We start from the raw sequence: 15,797 nt of genomic DNA, 5'->3' as shown, positions 1-15,797 counted from the left end.
AAATAAATAAATAAAATAAAAGAAATGACATCAGCAGCAGAAATACCAGACAAGAAGAAAAAGAAGAAGACAAAGAAGGAAAAGAGAAAAAAAATATCGGCACGCTCCTCTTAACATCATAAATAATAGTGACGTTATAACACTCTCTCTCTCTCTCTCTCTCTCTCTCTCTCTCTCTCTCTCTCTCTCTCTCTCGCAGTACCGGAAATGGCAAGGTTATATGGCTTTCTAGAAGAGAAGCGCTTCATAAATAGCAACAGCATTATAGACAGCAACATACACACGACCTTCAAGAACAGCCGCACTTTAGAGACAGCAACTGAACGACGACAGCATTTAAGACAGCTGAGTTAATAGGACAAAGAACAACAACACCTTACGAGACAGCAATACCAATAAAGACAGCAACATTAAGACTTTATAGAACAGCACCACCTCAAAAGACAGCAACAGCACCACCTCAAGACAGCAACAGCACCACCTCAAAAGACAGCAACAGCACGACGAACCGCATCATAATTAGACAGCAAGGTTTATAAGACTTTCTATAACTATATCCCCTTAAGAAATAGCACCAGCATTAGACAGCAAAGCAACAGGACCCAATAACATCAGCCCCTCGAGAGACATCAACACCACCACCACCGCAAACAAGAACAGCAACATGATAAAGACAGCATAAGAAACAGCACATTTGACAGCACCACCAAAGACATTAACACACACAAAAAAGATAATTGACACACACACAAAAAAGATAATTGACAGAAAGAAAAAAAATTAGAAACAAAAAATGAAGATAACAACAAAGAACCACCCTATCAAATCCGCCTCACCACCACCACCACCACCAACAACAACAATAACAGCAACACTAACAAGTAACAACGCATGCAAGATTAATAAGGCGTGATGTCATCTGCTTTCTTACACACACACACACACACACACACACACACACACACACACACACACACACAGGCAAAGGGAGGAGTTAGGTAAAGAGTTGACCACTGCAGGCGTTAGTTAATGTTGATTGGGTAGATAGGTAAGGAAAGTGAAGGGGAAGGGAAGGGGAAAGGGAAGGGAAGGTAAGGGGAAGGGAAGGTAAGAGGAAGGGAAGGTAAGAGATGGGAAGACTGTGGTGAAGGTAACGAGAGAGAGAGAGAGAGAGAGACACACACACACACACACACACACACACACACACACACACACACACTTGAAACACTATTTAGGACACCCAGTAACACTTGCAACACCCTCACTATGCAACAAAAGAATAAGAAGAATAAGCATGAGAACGATAACATCAAGAATAAGAATGAGTACAAGGGGAACGAGAATAATAATAACAAGAAAAAGAAGAAGAAAATAAGAAATTCCAATCTATCTTTCCACTCCTTGATTCCTTATATTCACCCTCATTTTTTTTTTTTTCATGTTTCCGTTCTCCCAAAACACCAACCAACCACTAACACTTCCATCAACACCAACACACCACCAATAGAACACCCTGAAACACTCGCAACACACCACGATTCAACACCAAAAACAAACACACACACACACACAAAAAAAAAAAAAAAAAAATAAATAAATAAATAAATAAATAAATAAATAAATAAATAAATAAAATAAACTCCAATCCTTTTCTAATTAGGCTTCGATTCTATATCCCTCCACTAACATCTTTTTTTTTCCCCTTTATTCTTCACTGTGGCTGTCTTAGTAGTAGTAGTAGAGGTAGTAGTAGTAGTAGTAGTAGTAGTAGTAGTAGTAGTAGTAGTAGGTATTTGCACAGGCTTCCTTCACTAAAAATAACTGTGGCAAGGGCGAGGTCGGGAAGAGCACAAGAAACAGGAGCATTAAGTTAACAAGATAATTCCGCCCTTGATGTGCTGTGCCGAGTTGCGTGAGGCTTATGGGTCGTATTATAAGATATTTCGCAGCCCAAGAACACACATTTGACAAGACTTTCGTAGAAGTTGTGAGCATTTCCAGGGGTAGTTTTAGGACCCTGGTGGTAGTGTGACCCTTCCTCTGTACCGTGAACCTTAAGAAACACATATTTGACAAGGCTTTCGTAGAAGTTGTGAGCATTTCCAGGGGTAGTTTTAGGACCCTGGTGGTAGTGTGACCCTTCCTCTGTACCGTGAACCTTAAGAAACACATATTTGACAAGGCTTTCGTAGGAGTTGTGAGCATTTCCAGGGGTAGTTTTAGGACCCTGGTGGTAGTGTGACCCTTCCTCTGTACCGTGAACCTTAAGAAACACATATTTGACAAGGCTTTCGTAGGAGTTGTGAGCATTTCAAGGTAGTTTTAGGACCCTGGTGGTGTGACCCTTCCTCTGTACCGTGAACCTTAAACACATATTTGACAAGGCTTTCGTAGGAGTTGTGAGCATTTCCAGGGGTAGTTTTAGGACCCTGGTGGTAGTGTGACCCTTCCTCTGTACCGTGAACCTTAAGAAACACATATTTGACAAGGTTTTTGTAGGAGGTGTGATCATTTCCAGGGGTAGTTTTAGGACCCTGGTGGTAGTGTGACCCTTCCTCTGTACCGTGAACCTTAAGAAACACATATTTGACAAGGCTTTCGTAGGAGTTGTGAGCATTTCCAGGGGTAGTTTTATGACCCTGGTGGTAGTGTGACCCTTCCTCTGTACCGTGAACAGTAAGAAACACATAATTGACAAGGCTTTCGTAGGAGTTGTGAGCATTTCCAGTAGTAGTTTTATGACCCTGGTGGTAGTGTGACCCTTCCTCTGTACCGTGAACCTTAAGAAACACATATTTGACAAGGCTTTCGTAGGAGTTGTGAGCATTTCCAGGGGTAGTTTTAGGACCCTGGTGGTAGTGTGACCCTTCCTCTGTACCGTGAACCTTAAGAAACACATATTTGACAAGGCTTTCGTAGGAGTTGTGAGCATTTCCAGGGGTAGTTTTAGGACCCTGGTGAACCTTAAGAAACACTCATTAGAATCCGACTGACCCTCTCTTTGACCTTTAGAAATAGCTGATGTAAGAAGCGCATATCTTATAATCCCAGCCTTATCTCGGTCCGTCTTCTTCATACGTTTTGTCTTACCGTCTGTCTGTCTGTCTGTCTATTTTTCTTTCAACACCTCTATAATTAATCTTTTCTGTCTACGGTGTATTTGTCTGTCTGTCTTACTGTCTGTCTGTTTTTTTTCTTTCAACACCTTTCTTATTATTAATCTTTCCTCTTCTGTCTACGGTGTATGTCTGTCTGTCTTTTCTAACACCTCTCTCACAAGTCTTTTCTCTTTCCCTTCTTTTCTCTGTACGGTCTGTCTGTCTGTCTGTCTCTTTTTCTTTCTCTGCATCATCTCCTTTCTTAGTCTTTCCTCTTTCCCTTCTCTTCTATGTACGGTTTGTCTGTCTATCTGTCTTTTTTTTCTTCTCCAATACCTCCCTCACAAGTCTTTCCTCTTTTCTGTACGATCTGTCTGTCTGTCTGTCTTCTTTTCCAACACTCAAGTCTTTCCACTGTCTTCCTTCTCTCTTCGTTCTGTCTACTTGTCTGTCTCCTTTTCTTCCTCTGCAACACTCACAAGTCTTCCTCTTTCCTTCCTCTTCTCTGTACGATCTGTCTGTCTGTCTGTCTTCTTTTTCAACACTCTAAGTCTTTCCACTGTCTTCATTTTCTCTGTACGGTCTGTCTATCTGTCTGTTCATCTTTCTCCTCTCTTCACCACCTCCATTCACACAGACAGACGCAGCACTTCACAGCAACAGGTTAAAACAAACATGACTATTAAGAACGTTCCATCACGACTTTCTTTTCCTTTCACTGTTTTTCTCCGTATACTCTCTTCCACTTTCTATTAATTTTCTCACTCCACCAATAAAAACACCACTAACAGCAACAGGTTATAACACACACACACACACACACACGCACGTCAATTAAAGGCACACTATCGCAACTTTCTTATCGTTAACTCGTATCACACAATTCAATTCCATTTCCTCACTCGTTTTTCTCGATAATTAATCTTCGTTGACGGTTTAAAAATAACGACTTAATCCTCTTACTTCTGAAGGCAGGAGCGGCGGCGACTGGGAACGTCTTGAGTGCTATCCTGAGGTGCCTGTGTCTGCGCGCGTGTGTGTGTGTGTGTGTGTGTGTGTCGGGGGTTGATCTCAAATGTCCTTTTCCTCGTCCTGTGGTAGCGTTCGGGTACGTCTGTATGTGCGTTACTCTGAGAAGATTGCCTGCCACGCGGGTGCTTGTGTGTGTGTGTGTGTGTGTGTGTGTGTGTGTGTGTGTGTGTGTGTGTCCCGTCTCCAGATGTGTTTTGGGGTCAATCTACTTACGCACCTTTTTTCTTATGTGTGTAGGAGATAACTGGGGACGTCTGAGTGCGTTTGTGTGTTATCCTGAAGTGTTTGTGTGTGTGTTCCTTTTTATATTGTCTCTTTGGGGTCAATCTGCTTCAGCACCTTTTTCTCTCTGTTTAAAGTAACTGGGAATGTCTGTGTCTGTGTGATCCTGTGAAGCCTATGTGTCTGTGTTCATTCTCCAGTTGATATTCGGGGTAACTCTACTTCAATCTTCTAATGTCTGTTTAAGTAGCTGGGGGCGTCTCGTGTGTCTGTTATCCTTAAGAGCTTGTGTCCGAGTCCTTTCTATAACTGTTCCTGTCTGTCTGTCTTCGTGTGTGTTACCTGTCTTTTGGGGTTACTTTTCTTATTAATGTATTTTTTGTATGTTAAAGTAGCTGGGAATCTATCAGTGTGTGTGTGTGTGTGTGTGTGTGTGTGTGTGTGTGTGTGTGTGTGTGTGTGTGTGTGTGTGTGTGTGTGTGTGTGTGTGTGTGTGTGTGTGTGTGTGTGTGTGTTATCCTATCTGTTGCTCTTCTGAATATCTTTTTTTACCGTCTGTATAGAACTGGGAACGTGTCTGTGTGTGTGTTAGCCTGTCTGTTGCTCTTCTTAATATAGTATCCTTTTTTTAATGCTTGTAGAAGTGATTGGTGACGTGTTTGTATGTGTCTGTGTCTCTGTTATCCTCGTCTTTTGGGGTTGTCAACTTGATATCTTCTTTTCCGTCTGTAGATGTAACTGTGGATGTGTGTGTGTGTGTGTGTGTGTGTGATATTCTCAAGTGCCTGAGTGCCCTGCGTATGTGTGTGATGTGTGTGTGTGTCCGGTGGTGGCCGCGGCGGGAGTGTCAGGCGGGCAAGTGGTGGTGTTGGTGTTAGTGGTGATGACGGTGGTGATGGTGGTGGTGGTGGTGAGTCCGTACCATCGCCAAGAACTCCCAGAACTTCCGCCCACTCACTCCAACTCTCCTTTCACTCTCACGACAGCGCCTGGTTAACCCCCCTCTCTCTCACCCTCCCTCTTCCTTTCCCTCCCTCCCTCCCTTTATCTCCTTTCCTCCGGGGTAACGCTTCCTGTATTCCCTCCTCCTCTCTCTCTACTTCTACCTCTCTCCCTCCACGTGATTCCCTCCCCCTCCTCCTCCCTCCCCCTTTTTCCTCCTCTTTTTCTTCTTGTTCTTATTCTCGTTCTTGTTATTATTGTTCTTTTTGTTCTCTTGTTCCTCCTCCTCCTCCTCTGGTTGCCTCAGGGTTAGAGAAGAGAACATTTACCTCCCGCGAGAGAGAGAGAGAGAGAGAGAGAGAGAGAGAGAGAGAGAGAGAGAGAATGAGTTTTTGATACATAATTCAGAATCCAACACACACACACACACACACACATACGAACACGAACAAAAGCAGGGCGTTACGTCAGACACACACACACGCACATACACACTAACACATGATGACGTCTAGATGACCTCAGAGAAAGTCCGTCAGCCAATCACAGAGCTCCTTCGCTTCCAAGACTTCCTGTGACGTCATGACCGGAGTGACTTCACCACCGAGACGAACCAGCCAATGGGAGAGCAGGAAAGGAGTGACGTCATAGAGCAGGTGGAGGAGGAGGAGGAGGAGGAGGAGGAGGAGGAGGAGCAGCTTAGTGGTTTCCTGAGGTGTGTGTGTGTGTGTGTGTGTGTGTAGAGTAATGGGGGCATGTTTGGTGCGCTAGATAGTCTTTTGATGACTAAAGGGGAAAGGGAGAAAGGGGAAGAAGGGGGAAGGGGGGAGAAAGGGGAAGACAGGAGGAAGGCGAAGAATGAGGAAGGAAGGGGAAGAAGGAGGAGGACGAGAGGAAAGGGGGGAGGAAGAGAGGAAAGGGGGAAGGAAAAGGAAGAGAAAGGGGGAAGGAAAAGGAAGAAGTGAAAGAGGGAAGGAAAAGGTTCTTAAGAAGGGAAAGGGAGGAGGATAGAACGGGGAAGAATGGGTGAAGGAAGACGAAAGAGGGAGAGGAAGGGGAAGAAGGGAGGAAGGGGAAGAAGGAGGAAGAGAGGAAAGGGGGAAGGAAAAGGAAGAAGGGGAAGAGAAAAGGGAAAGGAAAGTGAATGAAGAGGAGGAGGTAGAACGGGGAAGAAGGAGGAGGTGGAATAAGGGCAAAAGTTGAGGGTATGTGGTGGTGATGATGGTGGGGGTGATGGTGAGGGGGGGGGGGGAAGAGGGAGGGGGAGGGGGTGGGGGGTGTTGGGTAGGCAGTCGAGGTTAACCCCAAAAAAGATGGTGATGTGGGTGAGGGAGGCGTGTGTGTGTGTGTGTGTGTGTGTGTGTGTGTGTGTGTGTGTGTGTGTTGGAAGGTTAAGCGCGGCATGAACAGTTGTGTAAGTAGGCAGAAGCAGAAAGAAGAGGAGGAGGAGGAGGAGGAGGAGGAGGAAGAGGAGGAGAAGGAGGAATGGAATGATGTTGAATGGCAAGGTAACTAAAAAGAAGGAATGAGAGAAAAGGGAGGAAGGAAGGAAGGAAGGAAGGAAGGAAGGAAAACTAAATAAAGACAGAAATAAACGATAATACAACACATTTCTCTTTTCCTTTCCTCTTCTTTTCCTTTCCTTAGCTTCCCTTCTCCTCTTCTTTCTTTCCCTCTTTGCTTACACATTTCTCTTTTCCTTTCCTTTCCCCCTCTTCTCCTTTCCTTAGCTTCCCTTCTCTTCCCTTTCTTTCCCTCTTTGCTTACACATTTCTCTTTTCCTTTCCCCTTCTTCTCCTTTCTTCTGTATCCCTTCTCCTCTTTTCTTTCTGTTCCCCTTTGCTAACACATTTCTCTTTTCCTTTCCTTTCCCCTTCTCCTCTTTTCTTTCTTTCTCTTCTCCTTTCCTTTCCCCTTCTTCTCCTTTCCTCAGTTTCCCTTCTCTTCTTCCCTTTCCTTCCCTCTTTACTAACACATTTCTCTTTTCCTTTCCTTTCCCCTTCTTCTCCTTTCCTCAGTATCCCTTCTCTTCCCTTTCCTTCCCTCTTTGCTAACGTTTTTCCTTCTCCCCTTCCCTTTCTCCCCTCCCTCCCTTCCCTTCGTAAGATACATAAAGAACAAACAGCATGGGAAAAAAACCCACAAGAAATAACAGTAAAGGAAAAAAAAAAAGCAGGAAGATCATCATAACAGGAGCAGACATGGACATAAAAAAGAAAAAAAATGTAGAGAAAAAAATACAGAAGTGACTGAGCATATTTCAAGAAGCAGGAAGAAGAAGAAGAAGGGGAGACGTAATGGAAGAAGTAGAAGGGAATAATGGAAGTAAAGGAGGAAAACAGTAAGTAGAGATAGACAAACAGTAAGAAGGGGAGACACTACAAGAAAAGGGAAATGGAAGAAGTAGAAGGGAATGATGGAACAAGAAGAGAGAAATGGAAGAAGTAGAAGGGAATGATGGAACAAGAAGAGAGAAATGGAAGAAGTAGAAGGGAATGATGGAAAAAGTAGAAGGGAATGATGGAACAAGAAGAGATAAATGGAAGAAGTAGAAGGGAATGATGGAACAAGAAGAAAAACAGTGAAGAGAGATGAAACAAACACATAGATATTAGGAGAGGAGAAGAAAGGAGAAAAAACAGCAATGATACTCGTACATAGAATAGAACATTAGCAGATGCAGGAAAATTAGGGAGACAGAACAAGTAGAAGAGATAGACAGAAGTAGAGAAAAGCAGTGAGGAGAGATGAGACAAACAAACAATTAGATAACAGGGAGAGGAAAAGAGGAGCAGAAACAACATTGATATTCGTAGACAGAACATTAGCAGAAGCAGGAAAAGGAGAAGGAAGACAAACCAAAAAGAAGATAGGGACAGAAATAGAGAAAAGCAGTGAGTAGAGATGGAAGAAGAAAAACAACAACAGCAGGAGAAGAGGAACAAGACAGCAGGAAAATTTAGACAAAACATTCGTAGCAGATGTAGGGAAAAGAAGCAGGAAAAGAAGAAGGGAGATAAAGAGTAGAAGAGAACAGAGGTAGTGAGATGAGATAAAAAGAAAAAAAACAGTAGGAACAAAAAACAGCAGGAATATTAAGACAAAACATTCGTAGCAGAAGGAGAGAGAGAGAGAGAGAGATAGCAGTGGGGGAGCAGAAACAGCAGGCAAGCAGCGGTAACCATTGTGTTCAAGCTAATTTAGGGGGACCAGGGCCCAAGGTCACCCCCCCTCTTCCTCCCCATTCCCTCCCCTCCCCTCCCCTTCCCTTACCTCATCACTCCCTCATTCACTCTCAATGATAAAGCCCTCCCCTCTCTCTCTCTCTCTCTCTCTCTCTCTCTCTCCTCTTTGATAACACCTTCCCTCTCCTTCCCTTCTCTCCTCTCCCTTCTTTCATGACACAGCTCTTTCTTCTCTCCCTTCTCCCTTCCTTTTCGTCATTCCTTCTCTTCCTTCTTTTCCTTAACACCCTTCTCTCTTTCCTTTCCCTCCCTTCTCCTTCTCTTAGCTTCCCTTCCTTTCCCAATTCGCTAACATCCTTCCTTCTTTCCTAATACCCTTCTCTCCCTTCCATCTCTTTTCCTTTCCTTTCCTTCGCTTCCTTCCCTCCCTTCTTTCTTAACATCCTCTCTTCCTCCCTTCCCTCCCTCCCTTCTCTTCCTTGCAGATAAATACCAGTCCCTCCCTCCCTCCCTTCCTCTCCCTCCATCCGTCTGTCAACCTGCCCTGCCTTCCCTTCCCTTCCCTTCCCTCTCCCCCCCTCCCTTTTCTTCCCTTCCCTTCCCTCCCACGCCCACTTATCTGTTTATCTTCCTCTTTGTCATTTCGTCTTCCTCTCTCTCTCTCTCTCTCTCTCTCTCTCTCTCTCTCTCTCTCTCTCTCTCTCTCTCTCTCTCTCTCTCTCTCTCTCTCCTTTTCCTTCCCTCCCTATTTTCCACCATGTTACTTTTCTCTCATAATCTTTCTTTTTCTTCTTCATTTCCTCTGTTCTTTCTTTTATAATCTTCCTCCTTTTCGTTTCCTTCCTTCTTTATCACGTTTTCATTCCCTCCCTCTTTCATTCTCCTTCTCCCTTCCTACGTTTTTCATTATTCTCTTTCTCATTTTCATAACTTTTCCTTCTCCTTTTCCTTCCTTCCGTTCTTCATGCTCTCTTTCATAACCTTTTTCTCTCCTTTTCCATTCCTTCTGTTCTCTCTCTCTCTCTCTCTCTCTCTCTCTCTCTCTCTCTCTCTCTCTCTCTCTCTCTCTCTGCTTTCTTTTCCTTTCCTTAGCTTCCCTTCTCTTTCTACCTTTCCCTCTTTGCTAACCTCCTTCCTTCCCTTCTTCCCTTCCTTCTCCTTTCTTAACATCCTCTCTTCCTCCCTTCCTTCTTTCTTTGCCTTCCTCCTCCTCCTCCTCTTCACTATCTTAATCTGTCTTTTTACTCTCCCTGTCTATCTTTTAATCTCTTTCTTAATGCGTATTTTTATCTATTCCCGCCAGGAGGTATCACGGTATAGTATTTCTTTGTTTCTTCCATCAATCATTCAATGTTTCCACTTTCTCTATTACCTGTCCGTCTGTCTGTCTGTCTGTCTGTGTACCTTGCCACCTGTACCTGTCAGTCTGTTTACCTTTGTTGCTATTCATCTGTCTGTTAATCTGTCTGTCTGTCTGTTCGATATGGTATACTGAATCTCTATCTTTCTATTTATACTGTCTGTCTTTCTGTTTGTCTGTGTCTGTCTGTCTTGTTTCTTATCTCCTCCTCCTCCTTCTCTTCCTTCTTCGTTTGTTTATCTGTTTATCTCTTTCCTAATTTTTCTATTCACTGTTTTTCTTTCTCTATCATAGTCATTATCTATTTCTATTGTTTCTCCTCCTTTTCTTTGTCTATCTTTCTCTTCATTCTACTTTTCTTTCTTAATCATATTCATCTTCATCTACTTCTACTCCTTTCTCCTCCTCCTTTTCCTCTTTCTCTCTCGTATGTTGGTCTGTGTTTCTCTGTTTGGTCTCTCTCTCTCTCTCTCTCTCTCTCTCTCTCTCTCTCTCTCTCTCTCTCTCTCCTCTAGTCAGTTTGCTTGTGTATCTGTTTATCTGTTTCTCTTATCTTCCTTTCCTATTTCTCCTCTCCTTTGTTTGTCTCTCTATCTCTGCTAATCATCTCTTTCCTCCTCCTCCTCCTCCTCCTCCTCCTCCTCTTCCTTCTCCTGTATTTCTTGTTTTCCTGTTACTCTTTATTTATGTTTGTCTTCTTTTCTATTTATCTTTGTTTCTTGTCTGTTTTCTTCTTTTCTTCTTCTTCCCCTCCTACTCTTTCTTATGTGTTTCGTCTGTTTTCCTTTCTGTTTATTTATTTGTCTGTTTTTCCTCCTCCTATTTGTCTCTTGTTCGTTTTCTCCTTGTCTTCTTCTTCTTTTTATTCTTCTTCTTCTCCTCCTCTTTCTTATGTGTTTTGTCTGTTGCTGTCTCTGTTTATTTACTTAATTTATTTGTCTGTTTTTCCTCCTCCTATCTATCTTTTGACCGTTTCCTCCTTGTCTTTTCTTCTTCTTCTTCTTCTTCTTCTTCTTCTTCTTCTCCTCCTCCTCCTCTTTCTTCTTCTACTGTATTTCGTTTATTTTCCTCTCTATTTCTATCTTTCCTTCTCCTCTTCTTTGTTCCTTGTTTATTTCCTCCTCTGTGTCTGTCCTCCTCCTCCTCCTCCTCCTCCTCCTCAGTACGGTAAACCAACAGGCGTCTTGTGATGTTTGCGCCCAAGCAGTCATTTGTTTGTGTTTGTGTTGGCTTGTGTGTGGGCATTGGTGATCTGTCTGTGTCTTTGTTTGTTTGTAGTGTTGTTGTTGTTGTTGGTGGTGGTGGTGTTGGAGGTGAGGGGTGGTGTATATAATGTCTCTGTCTGTCTGTCTGTCTTTTAATTCGTCTCTGTCTGTCTCGTTACGTAAATACATTGAGAACTACCACCACCTTCATCACCACCACCACCACCATCATCACCACCACCACCACCACCATCATCACCACCACCACCATCAACACCACCACTAGCCTCATCACCACTACCACCACCACCACCACCACCATCATCACCACCACTACTAGCTTCATCACCACCACCACCACCACCAGCTTCATCATCACCACCACCACCACCCTCACCACCATCACCATCATCAACACCACCACTAGCCTCATCACCACTACCACCACCACCACCACCATCACCACTACCACTAGCCTCATCACCACTACCACCACCACCATCAACACCACCACCACAACCACCATCACCCTCACCACCATCATCACCACCACCACCGCCATTACACCACCAGCTCGGTCGTCCAAACAGATTACACTATCACCACCATCGTCATCACCACCCCCACCACCCCCACCCTCATCACCCCCACCCCCTCCCACCCTAAATCTGGCCCAATGATAACCCAAGTCCCAGTCTGATGTTGTGATAACCTTCCCCCCCTCCCCCCCCCACCCCCTCTACCCCCCCCCCACCACCACGTATACATATTCACATCTATGATACTATTTCCTTGTGAGTATATTCTTAACTAATAGATTGGTATGTTGGATGGAGATTGATGTCTTCCCCTCCCCTTCCTTAACTACCCTTCTTCTCCCTTTCCTTCCTGTCTTCCCTTCCCTTGCCTTCTCCTTCTCTTCCTTAACTGCCCTTCTCATTCCCTTTCCTTCTTCTCTCCCTTCCCTTCCCTTCGTCCCTTGCTCTACTTCCCTTCTCCCTTTCCTTAGCTTCCTTTCTCTTCCCTTCCCTTTCCCTCCCTTAGTTTTCCATCTTCCCTTCCCTTTCTCCCTCCTTCCCCTTCCCTTCCTTAACTACTCTCTTCATTCTCTTTCTTCTCTCGCTTCCCTTCCCTTCTCTTTCTCTCCTTCCCCTTCGTCCTTTGCTTTCCTTCCTTATTTCCCTTCTCTTTCCCTCCCTTAGTCTTTCATCTTCCCTTCCTCCTTCCCTTCCCTAATTTTCCTTCCTCCCTCGCTTAACTTTTCTTCTTCCCTTCTCCCTTTCCTTAGCTTCCTTTCTTCTCTTGCTTTCCCCTTCCCTCCCTTGGTCTTCCATCTTCCCTTCCCAAATTTTCCTTCCTCCATCGCTTACCTTTCCTTCTCCTTCCCTTCCTTAATATTCTTCCCTTCTCATAATTGTCCACACCTATCACCCACAGCACCTAACCTCCACCGACTCCCTTCTACTCCCATTTCCTCTTCCCCTCACCCCTACATAACCATTTACTCCCCACACCTAGCCTCATTTAGCTCCACTTTCCTCCCCCCACGAAGCCCTACGACGCTCACAACCTGTCTTCACCCGGTCAAGGACGCCAGGGATACGGTATATAGTCACTTAGGTCACCGCGGGACGGATTAAGGGTAACAGGTGCAATGTTTTCTACAGTAAGTAACCACAGAGGGGAAGGAAAGGAAGGAAGGAAGGAAAGTAGGATAGGAAGGAAGAAAGGAAGATAATAAAGAAAGTACAAAAGGAAGGAAGAACGAAAGGAGGAAATAAATAAATAGAGAAATGAACAACGAATGAAATAAAGGAAGAAAGAAATGAATAAATAATAAATAGCTTAATAAAGGAAAGAATGAAAGTAGGTTATGTTTATACGAATTTACTTTTTTTTAACATATTAGGCTACATTAGATCATTAGCTGTTATTATAGAAAGTCTCTCTCTCTCTCTCTCTCTCTCTCTCTCTCTCTCTCTCTCTCTCTCTCTCTCTCTCTCTCTCCTTACACCCACACCTAACCCAACCTCCCCTAACTCCCTCTCTCTCTCTCTCTCTCTGGAATTCTCACCTCATTCATACAGGTTTAGGCTATCAGGGTTACGGAGATTAGCACTGGGGCACGGCGTAGCGGCACAAAGGGCAGACAGTCTGGGTTAGTGCACTGTGACCTTGAGTCTAAAGTTGGGGAGACTTGATTATTTTTATTTTTGTTTTTTTGTTAAGTTGTAAATCATCTTGAGCTGTTAATTAAGTCTGTGCTATTTAGAGTTAAGTAGTAGTAGTAGTAGTAGTAGTAGTAGTAGTAGTAGTAGTAGCAGTAGTGAAGAAGAAAAAGAAGAAGAAGAAGAAGAAGAAGAAGATGATGATGATGAAGACGACGAAGAAGAAGAAACGAAAGAGAAACAAAGAAAAAATACATGGATGACAAAATTATAGAAAAAATAAAGAACACAAAAAAAACGACAAAGAAAACAAAAGTAGTAGTAAGAGTTAAGAATGATATTAGGAAACTACAAGATGCCATTCGAATTATATTATCATTATTACTTATTATTATTTTTATTATTATTATCATTATTATTATTATGGTTTGATGTAACACGGTGCCTCTGCGTGCTCGGGTTGGCCTGTGATAAGATAACACATTCTCTCTCTCTCTCTCTCTCTCTCTCTGATGGCCATTTAGTGATAAGGTCTGGATATGTTAATAGCATGGGAGGAGAAGGGGAAGGAACGGGAGAGGAGGGAAAGGGAAGAAGGGGAGAGGAAGGGGAAGGAGAGAGGAAGGAAAGGAAGGAGAGGAGAATGGGAGGAAGAATAGGGGAAGGGGAGAGGAATCGTAGAGGAAGGGAAAACTAATGGAAGGGAGAGAGAAAGGAAAGGAAAGAGAAGAGCATGTACAGAGAATTGGAAGAGCAAGAGAAGAAAATGTTATAAAAGATACAAAGAAGAAAAGAATAAGGAGCGAAGAGGAGAAAAGAGAATAAAGAGGAGTTAGAAAGATAAAGAGGATAAAGAAGGGAAAAAAAAGGGAGAATAGGTAGAATTAATTAGATGATGGGAAAGGGAGGTGAAGGGAGGAGGAGATGTGAGTACAGGAGGGTAAGATAAAGGGAGATAGGAAGGGAGGGGAAGGGAGGCAAAGGGTGAGTAAAGGTCAGGGGACGGATATGGAGGGAGATAAAGGGGGGAAGGAAAAGGGGGTAACGGAAAGGGGAGAAGGGAAAGGAGTGACGGGGAACGAATGGGGGAAGGGAAGGAAAGAGAGGAAGGGGGGAATGAAAGAAGAGATGGGAAGAAAAAGAGAAAGGAAGAGTGGATATGAAAAGGGAAAGGAAGAAAAGGAGAGGAATGGGAGATAAAGTAATGGGAAGAAAAGGAAAGGGGAGGAAAGTGATGGGAAATACAGCGAATGGGAAAACAAGGGAATGAATAAAATAGAAATTAGAAGTGAAAGAAAGAAAAGGGAAAGGAGGAAAAGTTAGGGAAAGGGATGAAAACCGAACGAGAAAATAAGGTAAATGAGAAAATAACAACCAGAGAGAGAGAGAGAGAGAGAGAGAGAGAGAGAGAGAGAGAGAGAGAGAGAGAGAGAGAGAGAGGCCAACACAACGGTTAGTCATCACAACAAAGGGGAGGAAAAATGTCATGGAATTGATCGTGGGATTGATCCAGGCGGGGGGGGGGCACTGGGGGGAGGGGAGAGGGGAGGGAGGGGAAAGAAACGAATAGGAAGAGGGGGAGAGGGAGGATGTGAAGAGGGGGGGGGGGTGAACGGGGGGTGAAGAAGAAGAAGCGAGTGGGGAGAAAGAGGGTATGAGTGAGGGGAGAATGGGAGGGGGAGAATGAGAGGGGAGAAAGAAGGAAGAGGAGAGAATATGAGAGGGGAGGGCATGAGAAATGAGGGAAGGAGAGGGGAGGAAAGAATAGAATGGGGAGAGAAACGAAAGGGGAGGAGAGGGGATATGATAACAGGGGGAGAAGAGGAGAGGGGACGGATGAGGGGAGAAGGAAAGGAAGAGAGGACAAGAAAGGAGGAGAGGGAGGAATGAAAAGAGGAAGAGAAGGGGAGAGGATAGTAAAGAGGGGAGGAAGAGGGGGAGGGGAAAGAAAGGAGGAAGAAGGGGAGAGAGAGGATAAAAGGGAAAGTAGAGAAAATGAGAAGGGAGGAAGTGAGGGGAAGAAGAGGAGAGGGACCAAAGGGGAAGAGAGATGGAGAGAGGGAGAGAGAGAGGAGAAAAAGAGAAAGGAGAGAAGGTAGAAGAGGGGAGTAGAGGATAGAGGTGGTAGGGAGGAAGGAAAGGGGGAGGAGGGAAAAGGAGGGACATTATACAAGTAGGCAACAGCTGGGAGGAGGAGGAGGAGGAGGAGGAGAGAAGTGGAGGTAGATGAGAAAGGGAGAATGAGAACGAAGGGGGAAAAAGAAGAAGTAGAAGTGGAGATAAGAGGAAAGAAGAGAAAGCGAGAGAAAGAAGGAATGAGAGAAAGAAGGAGAGATAAAGAGAGAAACAGATGAAGGAAGGATTGAAAGAAACGAAGAAAAGTAAAGGAAAATGAAAGGAAGAGGGATTGAAAAGGGATATGGGGGAAGAAAGAAGAGAAAAAGAAGATGGGAGTAGAAGGAGAAGTAGAGAAAAACGGATGATGGAGGGTTTGAAAGGAATGAAAAAGAGAAAGTATGGAAAAAGGAGAGAGAGAGAGAAATGGAAAAGAAGAAACAGGGAAGAAAGGAGAAGAGAAAAAA

At 44.0% G+C, this 15,797-nt stretch overlaps 1 protein-coding gene across 3 annotated transcripts in view; it reads right to left on the bottom strand.

The window, feature by feature from the left end:
- The window catches only part of LOC126997030 (phosphatidylinositol 4-kinase beta-like), a 94,530-nt gene that overhangs the window by 30,128 nt on the left and 48,605 nt on the right, over window positions 1-15,797 (bottom strand). The window contains exon 1 of one of the 3 annotated variants that reach the window (XM_050858062.1): window positions 4,065-4,742. The exons of the other annotated variants lie outside the window; for them this stretch is intronic. The gene's annotated coding sequence lies outside the window, so the exon portion shown is untranslated. Of the gene's footprint in view, window positions 1-4,064; window positions 4,743-15,797 lie in introns of those variants that run through there. 3 annotated transcript variants of the gene reach the window in all.

The sequence above is a fragment of the Eriocheir sinensis genome, chromosome 11 (genome assembly GCF_024679095.1).
Source record: "Eriocheir sinensis breed Jianghai 21 chromosome 11, ASM2467909v1, whole genome shotgun sequence".
Taxonomy (NCBI): Eukaryota; Metazoa; Arthropoda; class Malacostraca; order Decapoda; family Varunidae; genus Eriocheir; species Eriocheir sinensis.
This window is presented reverse-complemented; position numbering and strand designations above follow the sequence as displayed.